The sequence below is a fragment of the Euleptes europaea genome, chromosome 11 (assembly GCF_029931775.1).
Source record: "Euleptes europaea isolate rEulEur1 chromosome 11, rEulEur1.hap1, whole genome shotgun sequence".
NCBI lineage: Eukaryota > Metazoa > Chordata > Lepidosauria > Squamata > Sphaerodactylidae > Euleptes > Euleptes europaea.
The window spans coordinates 1,199,699-1,216,796 of NC_079322.1; positions in this window are offsets into that span (position 1 = coordinate 1,199,699).

A 17,098-nucleotide genomic window follows, 5' to 3' on the forward strand; every position below is an offset into this window, starting at 1 on the left:
TGCCAGGTCTGAAAAATACCTGGATATTTTGGGGGTGGAGCCTGGGGAGGGCAGAGTTTGGGAGATAATGCCCTAGACTCCACCCTCCAAAGCAGCCATTTTCTCCCAGAGAACTGATCTTGGTTCAATCCCCGGCATCTCCAGTTAAAGGGACTAGGCAGGTGGGTGATGCGACAGACCTCCGCCTGAGACCCTGGAGAGCCGCTGCCGGTCTGAGTAGACATGACTGACTTTGATGGACCAAGGGGGTCTGATTCCGTATGAGGCAGCTTCATGCGTTCATGTGGTGGTCTGGAGATCAATTATAATAGTGGGAGATCTCCAGCTGCCACCTGAAGTTGGGCAATCCTAGTCTAGATGCTGCCTACCTCTTGTGCTCAACCTCTGTGGCAGGGCTTAGGGAAGCATCAGGGCTCCAGTGCCTCTTAGCCCTGTTATGTTGGAGTGGAGTGTTTTAATTGCTGCTTTTTCTGAGATAGAATCAGCCCAATCTAAATATATCTCAAGAGCTCATAGAGATCTTTTGCATAGCTACTGCAATTAAGCGTTCCACAAGAGCCAACAAATAAACTTTAAAAATAAATTTGAATACTTGACTGCATTACTTTGTTCTGTAAGGAAGGTTTTGGCTCCTTCCTTGATTTGCCGAGAAAGAATCTGAGCAAAAATAAATAAATAAATCCCAGCTCTTTCCCAGTTTGGAACCTGGATTCAAAGACTGCTCCAGTAAAGAATGAAAGATTTGCAAATCTAAAGATATCAATTACAATTTGCTCCCTAGAGAACGCCTGTTTTAAAATGACAATTAATTGCAGCTGTTCTTTAAAAAATGCTAGCTGGGATTTGACCTGATGACTAACCAGAATGAAATGTCTCAGTGTATAATTTTAGACTGCCAGATTCTCAAGCAGATATGGATTGTCTCTGCTTGCAAGGCACTATTAAACCAGTTCTCTGTGCATCTTTGTCAAGCTCAGTTGTGTGTCCTCATAGACCAACTCATCTATGGTCGGAAGCTAAGGGTGGAGCTCGAGGGTGGGGGGGTGGGAGATGTGAATCCTTCCACCACCCACAGCACATCTCAGATGTCTTTGCAAACATTTTGGGATGTTGTTTTGTGACACAGAAGAGACGTTGAGTTGCATCCTCTCTAGGGATGCTCGAATACCCGTCAGTTCCTCTCAAGTCCTGTTTGCCAGTTGTGAGCGCCAGGAAAGGGGTTAGTGGGTGCCAGGGTGCCCATGGGTTAAGTAGTCCCCAATGATGCTAATGACTGCATCATTGATGCCAGGGTGCCTATGGGCTAAGTAGTCCCCAATGATGCTAATGACTGCTAATTTTTGGGCATGCGAGGGTTTGCAAAAGCCTGACACAGCTGGTCAGCAGGCAGTTGCCAGTGTTCAGAGCATGAACCGAACACCCTGGGTGATCATCAGCTCCCATCTGCTTGATGCCTTTGAACAGGATACGTTTGACCGTTGAACTGGTTTGTGGGGAAAATCTGCAGCATCCCTCATTCTCTTTCCCTTGGAGCTAGCAGAGTTTGACATTCAGAGCTGGATTAAAAACCATACCCACTTGCCTCATACTTCTAGTCCCACGGTGGAAATTTCAATCCTGTATTTCACTAGACAGTCTATCGGGATTTAAATTATTATTGCTAATGCCACCATCATCTTACCAATGTACAAGCTGCATTACAGGGGCACCCAAAGTGACAGATATTCCCCCTTAAAGGCTTACGTCTAAATTTTATCAGAAGAGAGAAACTACAAAGGGAAAGGAGAAGTGCTCCTTCCGTGTGCGCGCGCGTGTGTGGCAGAACAGCCTCCGTGGACTGAAGCAAATGGAATTTTAAAGGCGCTCAGCTGAGGCAGGAGGGGAGAGACACTTTGTACAAAAAAGGATTCTGAAATAACTGGATTGCTCCATTACGGCATATTCAGCATAAAGGTTAATTCGGCTCTATTGCAGCTGTGGGCTTTTATACTTTCTCAAGCAGCTGAAATAGGATGCCGCTGACCTGCCCCCTCACCTCCCAAAGGCGGCCTACATTTAAAGGAATTTCATTGGTGCTGAAAACTCACTCCTCCACTGGGGAAACGGTCTTGCCCCCAAGCACCCATAATATGCAAATCCAAAACTGCTGAAACCTGCAGGATCCTATGCCATGCTAAGGGATGCTAAGGAACAGGGAAGCGTGATCCAAGAATTCTGCTCTAGCATCTTCTGCAATATTGCAAAGGATCGTGGGTTGCACCTGTTGTATTCCATGTTGCTAACTGAGGTACCTGATCGAGCTGCTTCTCCAGTCCATCTAGCCTACCCAACAGCAATTGAGGGACATTACTTTCCCCCCCCCCCGCAATTCTCTCATTTTTGTTCAAATTACGTTTGAGTACGCATCCCAGAATTCATTGCCACAAAAGTTACATGCATCACTGAACTTCAGAGAATGGGACTCCCAATATACCCTAAAATTGATTTAACTGTCAGCAAATGTGTTGAGTATGACTAAAGATTGTGTAATTATTGCTTAAGAACACAATTTGGTGTGCACATCAAGAGCCACTCATTCAAACTTAAATTACAAACATATTGGACACACATTCTAGAGGACAACATCTTTCAGTCCTGCTGAGTTACATCAGCAGAGACAGAACAACTTCAAGGACTGAAACAAATTCCCTTCCCCAAATTGTCCAATATAAATTTCCGTGTGAAATATTTTCCAAATATTCTCCGATTGCTCAAAGATTTGTCAAATGTTCACAGGTAATTTGATATCTGTATTTGAACTCCTATAACATTTAAGTGTTTGATATTCGACAAGATTTTATAGGTGACGTGTGATGCTATTTTCTTCCTGACAGGGGGCAATGATTGGCACGTACAGAGTAGTCTTTAGTGCCAGTCTTTTATTTTATAGTTTAAATGATATATAGTATCAGGCAGCATTTGATGGATATCAAATATTTCTGGAACAGCTCGGTTTGAGTCCAATTGAACCACAGGGACCAAGAAGATTTTCAGGTTATGAGATTTTCAGAGTCAAAGTTCCCTTCATCACATACAAGATCTCATATCAGATGAAGAAGAAGAGCTGGTTTTTATATGCCGACTTTCTCTACCACTTAAGGAAGAATCAAACCGCCTTACAATCACCTTCCCTTCCCCTCCCCACAACAGACACCCTGTGAGGTAGGTAGGGCTGAGAGAGCTGTGACTAGCCCAAGGTCACCCAGCTGGCTTCATGCGTAGGAGTGGGGAAACAAATCCGGTTCACCAGATTAGCCTCCTCCACTCATGTGGAGGAGTGGGGAATTGAACCTGGTTCTCCAGATTAGAGTCCACCATTCCAAACCACTGCTCTTAACCAATATACCACGCTGGTTTTAACTCTCAAAGGTTTATACCCTGAAAATTGTGTTAGTCTCTAAGATGAGCCTGGACTCAAATCTAGCTGTTCCGCTGCAGACCAACATGGCCAGCCCTCTGAAGCAGATATTTCTGGTATTTCATATTTGTCAAACCATCAAGTGATGCCAAAAAGTAAATATTCACAGTCTGAGACCAAACTTCACATTAAAAATTTCCATGTTTTACATTCAAATGTTGAGTGGCAAAACAATGTATTGGCGTATTTAGAATACTGGCAAATATTCACTTTGGAGTTTACTCTGCTGCTGTAGCTCAAATAGACAGCTTTTTCTTATTTCCTTCACTCTTCCAACAACTTTCTGAGATGAGTTTTGTTATGTGGCCATTTATCAGATGAAGAACTGATGCTTTGAGGCCGGCTGGAGAAGATGCAACGTGTCAGAAGCTTAGGAATTTATGGCTCAGCTGGGAAGTGAATTGGGACCACAGCCTATTCCTGTGGACACACTCACTGGCATGTATTCAAAGAGTGCACTAAATGTGTGACGAAAATGGGGACTTTGCTGTTAGAGGATTTAGCGATGGCCACAAGTATGTGTGCGTGTGTGTGTAAAGTGCCGTAAAGTCGCAGCCGACTTATGGTGACCCCTTTCTGGGGGGTTTTCTTGGCAAGAGACGAACAGAGGTGGTTTGCCAGTGCCTTCCTCTGCACAGCAACCCTGGTATTCCTTGGTGGTCTCCCATCCAAATACTAACCAGGGCTGACCCTGCTTAGCTTCTGAGATCTGACGAGATCCAGGTCAGGGTGGCCACAAGTATAGGCCACTTTAAAAGGGGATTTGGCAGATTCATGGAGGAGAGGTGTGTCAGTGGCTATGAGCCATGGTGACTACAGGGAACCTCCACATTCAGGGGCAGAAAACGTCTGAACACCAGTGCCACAAGGCAACATCGGGGGAAGGGCTTGGCCTCTGTGCCCTGTTGTAGAACCTCCATAGTGGTTGGCTGCTGTGTGGGGCAGGATGCTGCTGGGCTAGATGGACCAATCTGATCCAGCAGGGCTCTTACTATTCTTATGAATCCAGCCATGTGGTCCCAAAGACTTAATGACATTTAAATCTTTAGAAGAGGGAACAGAGATGCCCACTGGTTCCCCCTTGCCACAGCAGGTCACTTGGCCTCCCAATATTGTTCCCAAGAGTTAGCTGACCCCCCTAGGAACAAAACTGGTGGAAGGGGGGGCTCAGTAGATGGCAGCAAGGTGGGAAAGTCCCACTCTGTGAAGGTCTCCAGATGGTTGGATGTGCTCAGCCTCTTTCCTATAGTTGCTTTACTTGAGGAAATAGGACACCACCCATATAAAAATAAATACCAACATATTTTAAACAGCATATTCACTTTTATGAATACATAAAATAAAGGAGCTACCTTCCGCAATATTAAATTTCTATTTTTTATTATTAAGATAAACTATTGTCACACAGTATACAAAAATGGCAATATGGTAACTTGTGATCCTGTCATATTTATTGTCATCAGCAAATGAATCTATCTAAAGTCTGGTCAACTGAATGTTCAGAGATCTCTAAAAGAACATATTGGCCATTTATGCACGGCCATTTCCTCGCAGTCACCCCGCCGACTATTTGGGGCTTTGCTATGATTATGCTTGCATTTTTCAACCATCATAGGTCGCCTCGCTCTCCCTGGGCATTTCCACATGTTTACCCCGTGTTTTCTGGATGCTGGCTAAACATAAATCCATAAAACGCATGGAAAATGCACAAAAATGCTCAGGGAGAGCAAGGTGACCTCTGGCAGTGGGAAAATGCAAGCATAATCAAAGCAAAGCCCCAAGCAGTCAGCGGGGTGACCGCGAGGAAACAGCCAAGCATAAATGGCCGTAGAATGGTCATAAAACCTCCCACAGTAATCCATATGTGAAGAATAAAAGAAGACATGATCAGAAATGAGGATGGTTGCTACCTGATCTTCTCTGTATAACTTTCCAACTGGATTCCTAATTTGGTTGGAGGTTCATCTAGTTCCCTTCTGGATCAAGGAGAAATGAAATCGCTGCCGGACCCTTGAATCTGATCATAGCTGCTCAGCCTCTTTTGGATTCATTTGGTTTCTTCACTGAGTTTTCCATCCTCCTTCAGCTGACAAGATGTGCCCCTCTGGCTGCAACACAAGACACGAGGGTTCAGAAAAGCTCCCATGTCCTGTGTTGTAGCCAGAGGTATCACAAGAGTTCAGAAAGATTGTCTTTGCAGGTATTTTCCAGAGAGGTCAAATTCAGTGCTTGTCAGCCTGTAAAAGGAAAGGTACCCAAGTCAGTAATTCTTTCCAGCTGCACTGATAAATACCCTGTGCTGTGGCTTTTTGTCAACATCACGAACATGAAAAGAGTCCAATCAGCTTCCAGTGGAAAACTGTATTACCCTAAGCAGGCAATCTCCACTTAAACTGGAGGAATTAGTTTGGGAGACAGAGAGCGAGAGGGGTGGGGGGTAACTGGGATTGATAACCTATGTATACAAGGCTAGTCCCGGGGGGAAACTCTCAAATGAGCTGTCGGTTGTACAGTTAAAAGGGGTTTTTATTAAAGAATTAAGTAGTAAAAACAAGACATATACTTTAAACACTGAGAATGCACTCATGAAGCATACAAGAGCTGACTAAAAAAAAAGGGAGGATGTTGGACAGGGTTTCAGGGGTGGGTGATAGCTACCAGTCTTGAAGGGACGTCCAGGAAAAGCAGCGCTGAGGAGGAAAACAAGTACTGTTTCCAGGAGTAAAGGAAGAGCTCACAGGCAAGTGGGGGGTTCATGCGCACGGATCCAAGACACACAGACACACACACTATGAATGGCCAAAGGACCAATTCCCCAAAATGGGTCCTGAGGCACTATGATGTAAGCTGGCAGGAAAGCCAGAGACAAAGAATTGATTGCTTTTCCAGGGTTCAAACAAAAAGGTAGGAGAGGCAAGAGGATGCCTGGGCTGTGTGCAGATAAGGTACGTAATGGTTTGCTCCGAGCGCTGATTGAATCGCCCTGGGGTGACACAATGGGGATTAGCTGGTTCCATTGTCCAGCTAAGGGAAAAGTTCAACGGCCAACAGCCTTCCTGCTCAGGCTTCACACACAAGATGGATCCCAAAATCCTCTGAGAGGCATCCATTTTGTGGGGAGCTGTGTCTTGCTCTGATGCCAGTCTTTGGCCCCTGTGCCTTCATGGCACCCCTTAGCAGGAGGAGGGGTCCAGCTCTTACAACTGGAGGGGTCAAACTCCTATCTTAAACAAGTTTGTGTGGTTTTTATGAACTAAGAGTGGTGTACAAAGAGTTCCTGCTGAGAATCTCAATTTAACCAAGAGCAAGTGAAGAGTCAGTGGTTAAGTTCATTTAGATGGGTAGCTATGTTGGTCTTCAGAAGAAGAGCAATATTCGAGTCCAGTGGCACCTTAAAGACCTACAAAATTTCATGGGTATAAACTTTCAAGCATTACTTTGACTCTCAAAAACTTATACCCATGAAATCTTGTTAGACTCTAAGGTGCTACTGGACTCTATGATCTTGCTCTTCTAAGAAAGACCAACATAGCTACCCATCTAAACTAACTTAACCACAGACTTTTCACTTCACACCCCCTCTTCCTGTAACATGAGGATAATTATATACTTTATAGGGACTTCTAGAGGAGTTACTAAGATCATGTATGTGGAAGACACTGAGCCACTGGAATGAGCAATGTATGAGGTATCGGTGGTGGTTGTTATTGTTCTGAGATTCATGGGGCCTCATTGAGAGTCAATCCCCATGATCCAAAGCTGCCACAGGCTGCAGTTTTCCAGTTCATGGAAGGGAAGCTGTGATCTTAAATGCATCATGTACTCTGTGGTTACAGAGAGCAAGATCTTGGATCTGTTTCCATTTCTTAAGCAGCACATCTAGCTATCTCAGAGCTCAACCAAAACAAGGGGAGAAAGAACTTCTAACTGGGATTGCCAACCTTCAGGTGGTATTCAAAAAATTGTAAATTCAACTGTAAATTGGTAGTATTCAAAAACACAGATGTAGGCTAATAATTCACTTATGTCAATATTTTTTTATATATCTTATAAGGTTGCACTATTACTTCATAGTGCCTTCTCAACCAAAAGAACTGAATGTACAGAATTGTATATGCAACAAGGCAAAATATTTCTTTTAAGAAAGAATAAAGATCAACAGAAATCAACAATTAAGCTTGTAGTGTCTTTCTTTCATAAATTATGAATATGATGTCCATAATTGTCCTTAATTCCAGTTGGGTAGAACAGGATTCCGGTAACTTTGCCTGTTTCAATATTTCTTCAGCTACCCTGAAGGACATATATTTATGACGTCTGGATCCTCTCTCAGAACGTCCCTTGTATCATCAGCATTTGTCCTTCAGGGACAAATATAACCTTCAGGTGGTGGCTGGAAATGTCCTGGGATTAAAATTGATCTCCGGGCGATAGAGATTAGTTCACTTGGAAGGTGGACTCCATGGCATTATACCCCACTGAAGTTCCTCCCCACCCCAAACACTGCAGCCCTCAGGCTCCACCCCCCAAATCATAGAATCCTAGAGTTGGAAGGTACCACTAGGGTCATCTAGTCTAACCCCCTGCACAATGCAGGAAATTCACAACTACCTCCCCTCACACACACACACAGTGCCCCCTACTCCATACCCAGAAGATGGCCAAGATGCCCTCCCTCTCATGATCGGCCTAAGGTCATAGAATCAGCATTGCTAACAGATGGCCATCTAGCCTCTGCTTAAAAACCTGAATCATGTGTGTTGGATATAAATATATATATGGGAAAGTTAGGAGAATGGCCCCCTGTCTCTCCTATAGAAATAAAATCACTCATAGGACGGTTAAAAAATGGCAAGGCACCTGGCTCTGATGGTATCCCTCCTGAATTATTACAGGAAAATGTTGACTGGTGGGCCCCTTTTCCGGCAACCCTATTTACTTACATCGACCAAAGAGGCCAAATCCCAAAGGAGTGGAATATGGCAATAGTGGTTCCTATTTTTAAAAAGGGCGACTAAAAAGATCCTGCTAATTATAGGCCTATCAGCCTTTTAAGTATTACTGTAAGTAAACTTTATTCCAGACATTTACTGGATAAATTCCTTATTTGGCAGGAGCAAGAAGATGTGATAGTGCCAGAACAAGCGGGCTTTAGAGAAGGTAAATCTTCAACTGCCCACTGACTGCTATTGCAGTATCTAAGTGAAAAATACACTTCGAAGGGTCCAACGTCCCTGCACGCATTGACCTAAAAGCAGCCTTTGACTCAGTTTCAAGGCCTAAACTGTGGCAAAAGTTAGAAGCAACAAATATTGACAAAAGGCTCTTGGCCCTTATACATGACCATTCATACCTCAGAGTCAGATGCAGTGCTAAAAGTCACCTTACAGACCCAATTAGGACAAGAAAAGGAGTCAGACAGGGCTGTCTTTTAGCCCCTTTGCTGTTTATCTATTATATAAATGATACGGCAGATTATCTGAATGATAGAAACTTTCATCCCCCAAAATTGGCCCATCGACATATCTCGGTTGTGAGGGCCATGTGTCTCTGACTCCCCTTCCCCTTCTTCGCATCTTCTATCTCTGTCCCTTTGAACTCGTAAAAGCAGTTCACACCTCCCCATGCCTTCCTGGACCCCGGCGCCTCATCTGCCTTTCCCAGGTGCCGCTCCTGCCCTCCCCTGCGGCGCTTCCTGCATGCACTCGCTCGGGCCGAATATGGCCTTGAGGGTCTGATAGTCCTAACAGTCTCTCTGGGACCCGTTTGATGTTTTGTATTACACCAATCTATCTTGTAACTTCCCGCGACAGAAGTGTGAACCCCAGTGCCCTGTAGTCAATATATTCTGTAACCCCGATAAGCTAGCTCACTTGCAACTTCAAACTCGTGTCTGTCTTGTACTATCTGAAGCCTTCAATAAATCCTTTGTTTCTGTATCCAAGTCTGAGCAAGTGATTTTGCGAAGTTAGCACAGCTAGGTTGGGACTCTCACATTAAGTTGCAAGTGCTTGCCTTTTCGTTCTGCATCTGTACCTTAAGGGACAGTAATGCCAGGCGAGGAGGATACCTCTTCACCCCCGGGTTCACCGGACAAACCCGAGGCTCCGGAGAAACCTGACCCTAAGGAGGAGGGTGCCAAGCGGAAGGTACCCGGTGCCCCCCACCCGGGACCGGGCTTGGGTATGAAGCCCAAGAACACCTTCAACTCCTGGCTGGACTCTCCTAAGGGCTGGTCGCTCTCCCGGACCGAGGCGAAGCACCGCCGCATGGCTTTGTCTGGCACGAGACTCGAGGACGACCCCGCGCGTAGGGAAGTCCTGATGGACAAGGAACGGAGGCAATGGCAGGAGGAACGCCAAGCCATGCTGGAGCGCATGGATGCCATGCAGACCGTGATGGGTGAGATGGCTGCCGCTATGGACGCGCTGAAGGTACAGCCTCCCCCCGGCAACCCCCCGGATGGGACACCGGTGGTTCCCCCCGTTCCTCCCAGCGCCCCGGCCCGCCGTGACCTGAAGATCACGTATGATGGGTCGGGGGATCAGTTGACCTTCTTTTTGGTCCAAGTGGATATTTTTATGCGGGAACAGGGCCGGACCTTTACCTCTGAAGAGTCCCAGGTCCAGTATGTGGCCTCCCTCCTACAAGGCGAAGCGGCCGCGTGGATGGTGTTACAATACGAGCTCCGCTCCCCTATGCTGCGGAACCTGGATGAGTTTATGATTGCTCTCCGAAACTGGTTTGAGGACCCGAACCTGGGGGAGCGGGCCAAGGCTACTCTGATGCAACTACGCCAAGGGACTAAGTCGGTGGCGCAGTATGCGAGCGAATTCCAGTCTCTATCGAGCAGAATTCTGGATTGGAGCGAGGCTACCCGGGTGCAGTGCTTCAGAGAAGGACTAAACCCAGACCTGCAACATTGGGCCTTCATGCAAGGTAACCCCCCTGATGTCGAGGGCTGGGTGCGCCACGCCGCCGATATCGAAAATCGGAAGCAACTCCTGACCCTGTCCAAACAGCGCACCGGCCGCGACTTTAAGCCTAGAGGGGACAGACCAGGCGGTACCAGAGATTCCCGAACCCCGGGCGGCGGCCCCTCAACAGCCGAACGGGGTGTGCTTGGTGTGTGGAGGTAAGGGTCATTTCGCCTCACAATGCCCGTCCCGCTCCGGCCGGCCGGCTCCTCCTCGCCCAACCCCGACCGAACCGGAGAAGGCCCCGGCGGAGGGCCAACCTCGACGCCGAAGCGGCGCTCCTGGACGCCGGAGCGCGCCCTCCGCGCTACATGCGAGCGCTCAAGACGGAGCCTCCACCTCTACTGGTCCATCGGGACCCCGGATTACAAATGCAGCTTTTGACTCGGCCGAGTCACGGATTACAACTACCACGTCTCCTTCATCCAGTGAGGAGGAAGAGTGGGAGATGCCGGCAAAAAACGCCGTCGGTCTGCTGTAAGAGGGGCTCCTCAGCAGACCGCTCCAATCATTGTGCAAGGAGCTCCACCGATGGTAAGAGCCCAAGAGGATAATGTGTACATCCGGGTCCACCTATCCTTACCCAAAGGGGGTCCGGTGTTAGAATTCCCCGCGCTAGTTGACTCTGGGTGCGCCCGCACCTTGATTAGTGAGGAAGCCGCCAAGAGACTACGCGTCCGACGCAAACGGCTCCCGGGTCCCCTCCGTTTCTCTCAAATGGACGGTAGTGACTTTAAAAAGGGGCCCGTCACTCACCGTACCACTGAGGTGGTCATGGCTGTGGGAGAACATTGGGAACGACTGTACTTCACCATCGCCCCCATAGTTGCCCCCGTAGTTTTGGGGATGAATTGGTTACAGGGACACAACCCCTCCATTAACTGGGTCAAACGGACACTCACTTTCCCCGAAGACCCCTGCGGAATGCACGACAAGGACCGAGTACTTTGCACCCCGACCGCCGCGTTGGTGGGTTCCCCCGGGTTCGTCCCCGTGACACCCCATCTACCCTCGGAATATTCCCAGTTCGCAGATGTGTTTGATGTGAGGGAATGTGATGAACTGCCCCCACACCGAGAAACTGATTGCGCGATTGAGATCGTGGGAGATGGCAAGTTGTCCAAGGGGAAGGTTTACCCCATGAGCCCTAATGAAAAGGCGGTGTTGCGGGACTATTTGGACACTAACCTAGCGAGGGGCTTCATACGTCCCTCCAAAGCTCCGTACTCCGCCCCCGCCTTTTTTGTCAAAAAGAAAACGGGGGACTTGAGACTATGTATTGACTTTCGTAGACTGAACGCTGTCACTCAGTCTAACGCTTACCCCCTCCCTCTCATTCCAGACCTTCTAGCGCAATTGAAGGAAGGCCGAATTTTCACCAAACTGGATTTGGTGGAAGCCTATCACCGCATCCGCATTAAGGAGGGGGACGAATCCAAGACGGCCTTTTCGAGTTGTTTTGGCATGTTTGAATATCTAGTGATGCCGTTCGGACTTTCAGGGGCTCCGAGTGTATTCATGCAATTAATTAATGAAGTTTTACATGATTTGTTGTTTCGGGGGGTGGTGGTATTTCTGGATGATATTCTCATTTATTCTGAAACCATGGAAGAGCATGTCCGACTGGTGCGCGAAGTCCTCCAGCGACTGAGGGACCACAAGTTGTATGCTAAGGTGTCAAAATGTGAATTCCACCAGCCTTCCATCACCTTCCTGGGCTATGTAATTTCCCACCAGGAGTTGGAGATGGATCCCGAAAAGGTTCAGGCGGTACGGGATTGGGAGCTCCCCACCACCCGCAGGCAACTGCAACAGTTCTTGGGGTTTGCCAACTTCTACCGCAACTTCATTCCCAATTTCGCACAGGTGGCTCTCCCCCTCACTTCCCTTTTGCGCACCAAGGGGAAGGGAGCGAACGCCGCGCTATCCTCGGCCCGTTTGCAGTGGTCACCGCCCTGCCAGCAGGCGTTCGATGAGCTTAAAGTGCTCTTTTCGTCCGAGCCAGTACTAGCCCACCCGGACTGCACTAAGCCATTCGTGGTCCAGGTGGACGCCTCGGACGTGGCCATGGGAGGGGCTCTCCTGCAGAGAGATGAAAGTGGGGGTTTGAGACCATGCGCCTACTTCTCCAAAAAGTTTTCTCAGTCGGAAATCAACTGGGCAATTTGGGAGAAGGAGGCGGCGGCGGTGAAACATGCCCTCACCATCTGGAGACATTTTTTGGAGGGGGCAGAATTTCCGTTTGAGGTGTGTACCGACCACAAGAATTTAGAGGCTCTCAAGGGGGCTAGAAAGCTCAACGCTAAACAGATTCGTTGGGCCCAATTTTTCGTCCAGTTCCGTTTCACCCTCAAACATGTCCCCGGGAAGGAAAATGCCCTGGCTGATGCCCTGTCCCGACTCCCCCAATACCGCAATGACTTTGACCGTCCCGTGGACTCCCTATTCACCCCCGAGCAACGGGGGGAAGTCTCAGGTCTAGCCGTCACCACTCGGTCCCAAGCCCGCCAACCGGGTCATCCCATGCTCAAAGGGGTCCCGGAAGCTTTTCAGCAAAGGCTCCGAGATGCATCTCTGCAGGAAGCGGAGCAGCAAATTCTCCCCGCCGGCATGGAACAACGGGACTCCTGCTGGGTGCGGGGTGGAAAGCTTTATGTCCCCACACCTCTCCGTAAGGTGGTCTTGGGACTAGTCCACGGGGCCAAACTTGCGGGTCATTTTGGCTTTGTAAAAACTCTGCACCTGGTAAGGCGGCAATTCTGGTGGCCCAGCATGAGAACTGATGTGGAACTGTACGTGCGCAGCTGCCCCATCTGCGCCACAGCTAAAAAGAGGATGGGTAAACCTCCGGGGCTCCTGAAACCCTTAGAAACACCCACCGACCGTGGGAAGTGATCGCCATGGACTTTTTCACCGATCTACCCCCCAGCTGGGGTAAGACGGTCCTATGGGTGATCACGGACCTTTTCTCCAAACAGGTCCACTTCGTTCCCTGTGCCGGACTCCCCTCGGCCCAGGGTTTGGCCAAACTGTTTATCACACATGTCCTAAGGCTTCACTCGATTCCCAGAAAGGTCCTCTCCGACAGGGGGGTCCAGTTCGTCGCCAAATTCTGGCGGGCCTTCCTCAAACTGATGGGGGTGGAAGAGCAAGGACTCTCCTTGGCTTACCACCCCCAAACCGATGGTCAAACTGAACGAGTTAATGCCGTGGTCGAGTGTTACCTCCGGTGTTATGTCAAATACCACCAGGATGATTGGGTGGACTTACTACCTTTTGCTGAGTATGCCTACAACAATGCCCCTCACTCCTCCACTGGTTTTAGCCCTTTCCAAGTGGTGTACGGGACGGAATTCGGCCCTTTTGGTTCCATCCCCGTCACTCCTGAGCTCGAAGCAATCCCAGAAGCCCAGGAGTGGGTGCAAGTGGTTCGGTCTACTTGGCCCTGGTTGCAAAAGAACCTAGAACGGGCCAAGCGCAAATACAAGAAACAGGCCGACAAACATCGGTCCCCGGGCTGGGAGCTCAAGGTGGGGGAGCAAGTTTATCTCTCCACCAAAAACCTGCGCTTGCTCCGGCCCTGCAAAAAGCTAAACGATCGATACGTGGGGCCTTTCCCCATTTCCCGGGTAATCAATGAAGTCACAGTGGAATTGGAGCTGCCAAAAACCCTTAAGGGTGTTCACCCCGTCTTCCATATCAGTCTGCTCAAACCTTATGTATCCGCTCCCCAATTCCATTCCCCCCCCCAAAACCGAGGTTCACATGGCGGCCCCCCGCCTCGTTCACGAATTCCACTGCGCCTACCCTGATAAGCCTCGGCCTCCCGACCTTGCGGGGGGGGCCTTAAGGGGGGCAGAATGTGAGGGCCATGTGTCTCTGACTCCCCTTCCCCTTCTTCGCATCTTCTATCTCTGTCCCTTTGAACTCGTAAAAGCAGTTCACACCTCCCCATGCCTTCCTGGACCCCGGCGCCTCATCTGCCTTTCCCAGGTGCCGCTCCTGCCCTCCCCTGCGGCGCTTCCTGCATGCACTCCCTCGGGCCGAATATGGCCTTGAGGGTCTGATAGTCCTAACAGTCTCTCTGGGACCCGTTTGATGTTTTGTATTACACCAATCTATCTTGTAACTTCCCACGACAGAAGTGTGAACCCCAGTGCCCTGTAGTCAATATATTCTGTAACCCCGATAAGCTAGCTCACTTGCAACTTCAAACCCGTGTCTGTCTTGTACTATCTGAAGCCTTCAATAAATCCTTTGTTTCTGTATCCAAGTCTGAGCAAGTGATTTTGCGAAGTTAGCACAGCTAGGTTGGGACTCTCACATCGGTGCTGTTATATGCAGACGATGCAGTGTTGCTCTCTAGAACCCAGGTAGGTCTGAGGAGAGCACTAAACAGATTCTCCGAATACTGTCAAACCCAGCATCTCCAAATTAACTACCCTAAAACTAAAATAAGGTCTTTTGGGAAGCGCCCAAAAATTAGGACATGGAGATTAGATGGAAATGACATCCAGCAAGTAAACTCCTTTAAATATCTGGGAGTGATAATATAGGCCTCAGGATCTAACTTGGCCCATTACAATTATATTGCTGATCGTGCTGAGAGCTCAGCCCATGCTATAATAAAAAATTTCCATTCCAAGGGAGGCCGATACATCCCGGCTGCCCTAAAGTTGTACCAGGCAAAGGTCTTGGCACAACTACTGTATGGGTCATACTTGGGGACGGTGGGCCCAGGTCTGAAGGTATTGGAAAAAGTGCAGTCAAAATTCTTACACGCTATTTTACAAGTACCGAGATGTGTCTGATTGGAGACAGGCATGATGAGAATTGAAGCCAAAATCCACCTTTTACATGTGGACTAAACTAAGTATACAAAAACCCGGCCTCCTCGCAATGATTAGTCTGGACGCACATCAGTCCAAATGGTCCGAGGAGATGCAATCAAACCTAAGAAAACTAGGGTTTTCCCCTCAGGCTCTACTGACACTGAGTGGACATCAGTTTAAAAAAGTAGTAAGGCACAGAGTGGAAGACACTGAGAGACAGCATGACCTCGCAAGGTCGCCTGGTTTCATAGCCTCACTGAAGTTCAGACACCTGATGACAGCAGCCTCATACCTGATGACACTGGAGGTGCATAAATTTAGAAGGGTTTTCATGTTAGCCAGATGTGGAACTTTGCCATCGGCCGTCTTAGAAGGCAGATATAAAAAAAATCCTCTTTCCGAGAGAGTCTGCCCGTGCTATGGTGAAGAAATTGAGACCCACAAACATGACTTCTTATACTGCCCTCTCCATCATGAGTCAAGAGGTAAGACTATCTTAGAAATTTTAAGAAATAATATAACTACCTGATAAAATTTACATCCAACGACTACTGGAGGATAGCAACCCACAAACTTCGAGATGTGTGGCTATATATAAGGCCCAAAAGGATGCAATTTATAAATAGATAAAATCTGATTGATAAACGTTTTAGAAGCTAGAGTATTTGCCTCTTTAGATATGGGATTTTATTGATATATTTTACTTTGTTGATTCTCTGACTGATTGATACTGTTTTTATTGTAAATGTATGTTACTCCTGATTAGATCTGTTCTTATTTTGGTCAAATGACCGTAAAATAAATGATTGATACCACCTCCTGAGGAAGCCTGTTCCACTGAGGAACTGCTCTAACTCTTCTTAAGAAGAAAATTCTTCTTAAAGTCTAGACGGAAACTCTTTTGATTTAATTTCAACCAGTTGGTTCTGGTCCGTCCTTCTGGGGCAACAGAAAACAACTCGGCACCCTCCTCTATATGACAGCCCTATATGACAAGTACTTGAAGATGGTTATCATATCAGCTCTCAGTCTTCTCCTCTTCAGGCTGAACATACCCAGCTCCTTCAACCTTTCCTCATAGGACTTGGTCTCCAGACCCCTCACCATCTTTGTTGCCCTCCTCTGGACACGTTCCAGCTTGTCTCCATCTTTCTTAAATTGCGGTGCCCAAAAATGAACACTAGGTGAGGTCTAACCAGAGCAGAGTAAAGCGATACCATCACTTCACGTGATCTGGACACTATACTTCTGTTGATACAGCCCAAGTTCGCATTTGCCTTTTTAGCTACCGCATCACACTGCTGACTCATGTTCAGTGTTTGGTCTACTAAGATCCCAAGGTCCTTTTTGCACACACTACTGCTAAGACAAGTTTTCCCCATCCTATAATTATGCATTTGATTTTTCCTACCTAAATGCAGAACTTTACATTTATCTCTGTTGAAATGCATTTTATTAGTTTTAGCCCAATTCTCCACCCTGTCAAGATCATCCTGTATCCTGACTCTGTCTTCTACCGTATTTGCTACCCCTCCCAATTTAGTATCATCTGCAAATTTAATAAGCATCCCCTCTATTCCTTCATCCAAATCATTTATAAAGATATTGAACAACACAGGGCCCAGGACAGATCTCTGAGGGACTCCACTAGTCACTCCTCTCCAAGTGGATGAGGAACTATTAACAAGCACTCTTTCGGTTCCATCTGTCAACCAGTTATAGATCCACCTAATTGTAATAGGATCTAAACTACATTTTCCCAATTTGACAGCAAGAATATTATGGGGAACCTTATCAAAAGCCTTACTGAAATAAAGATAAACTATGTCCAC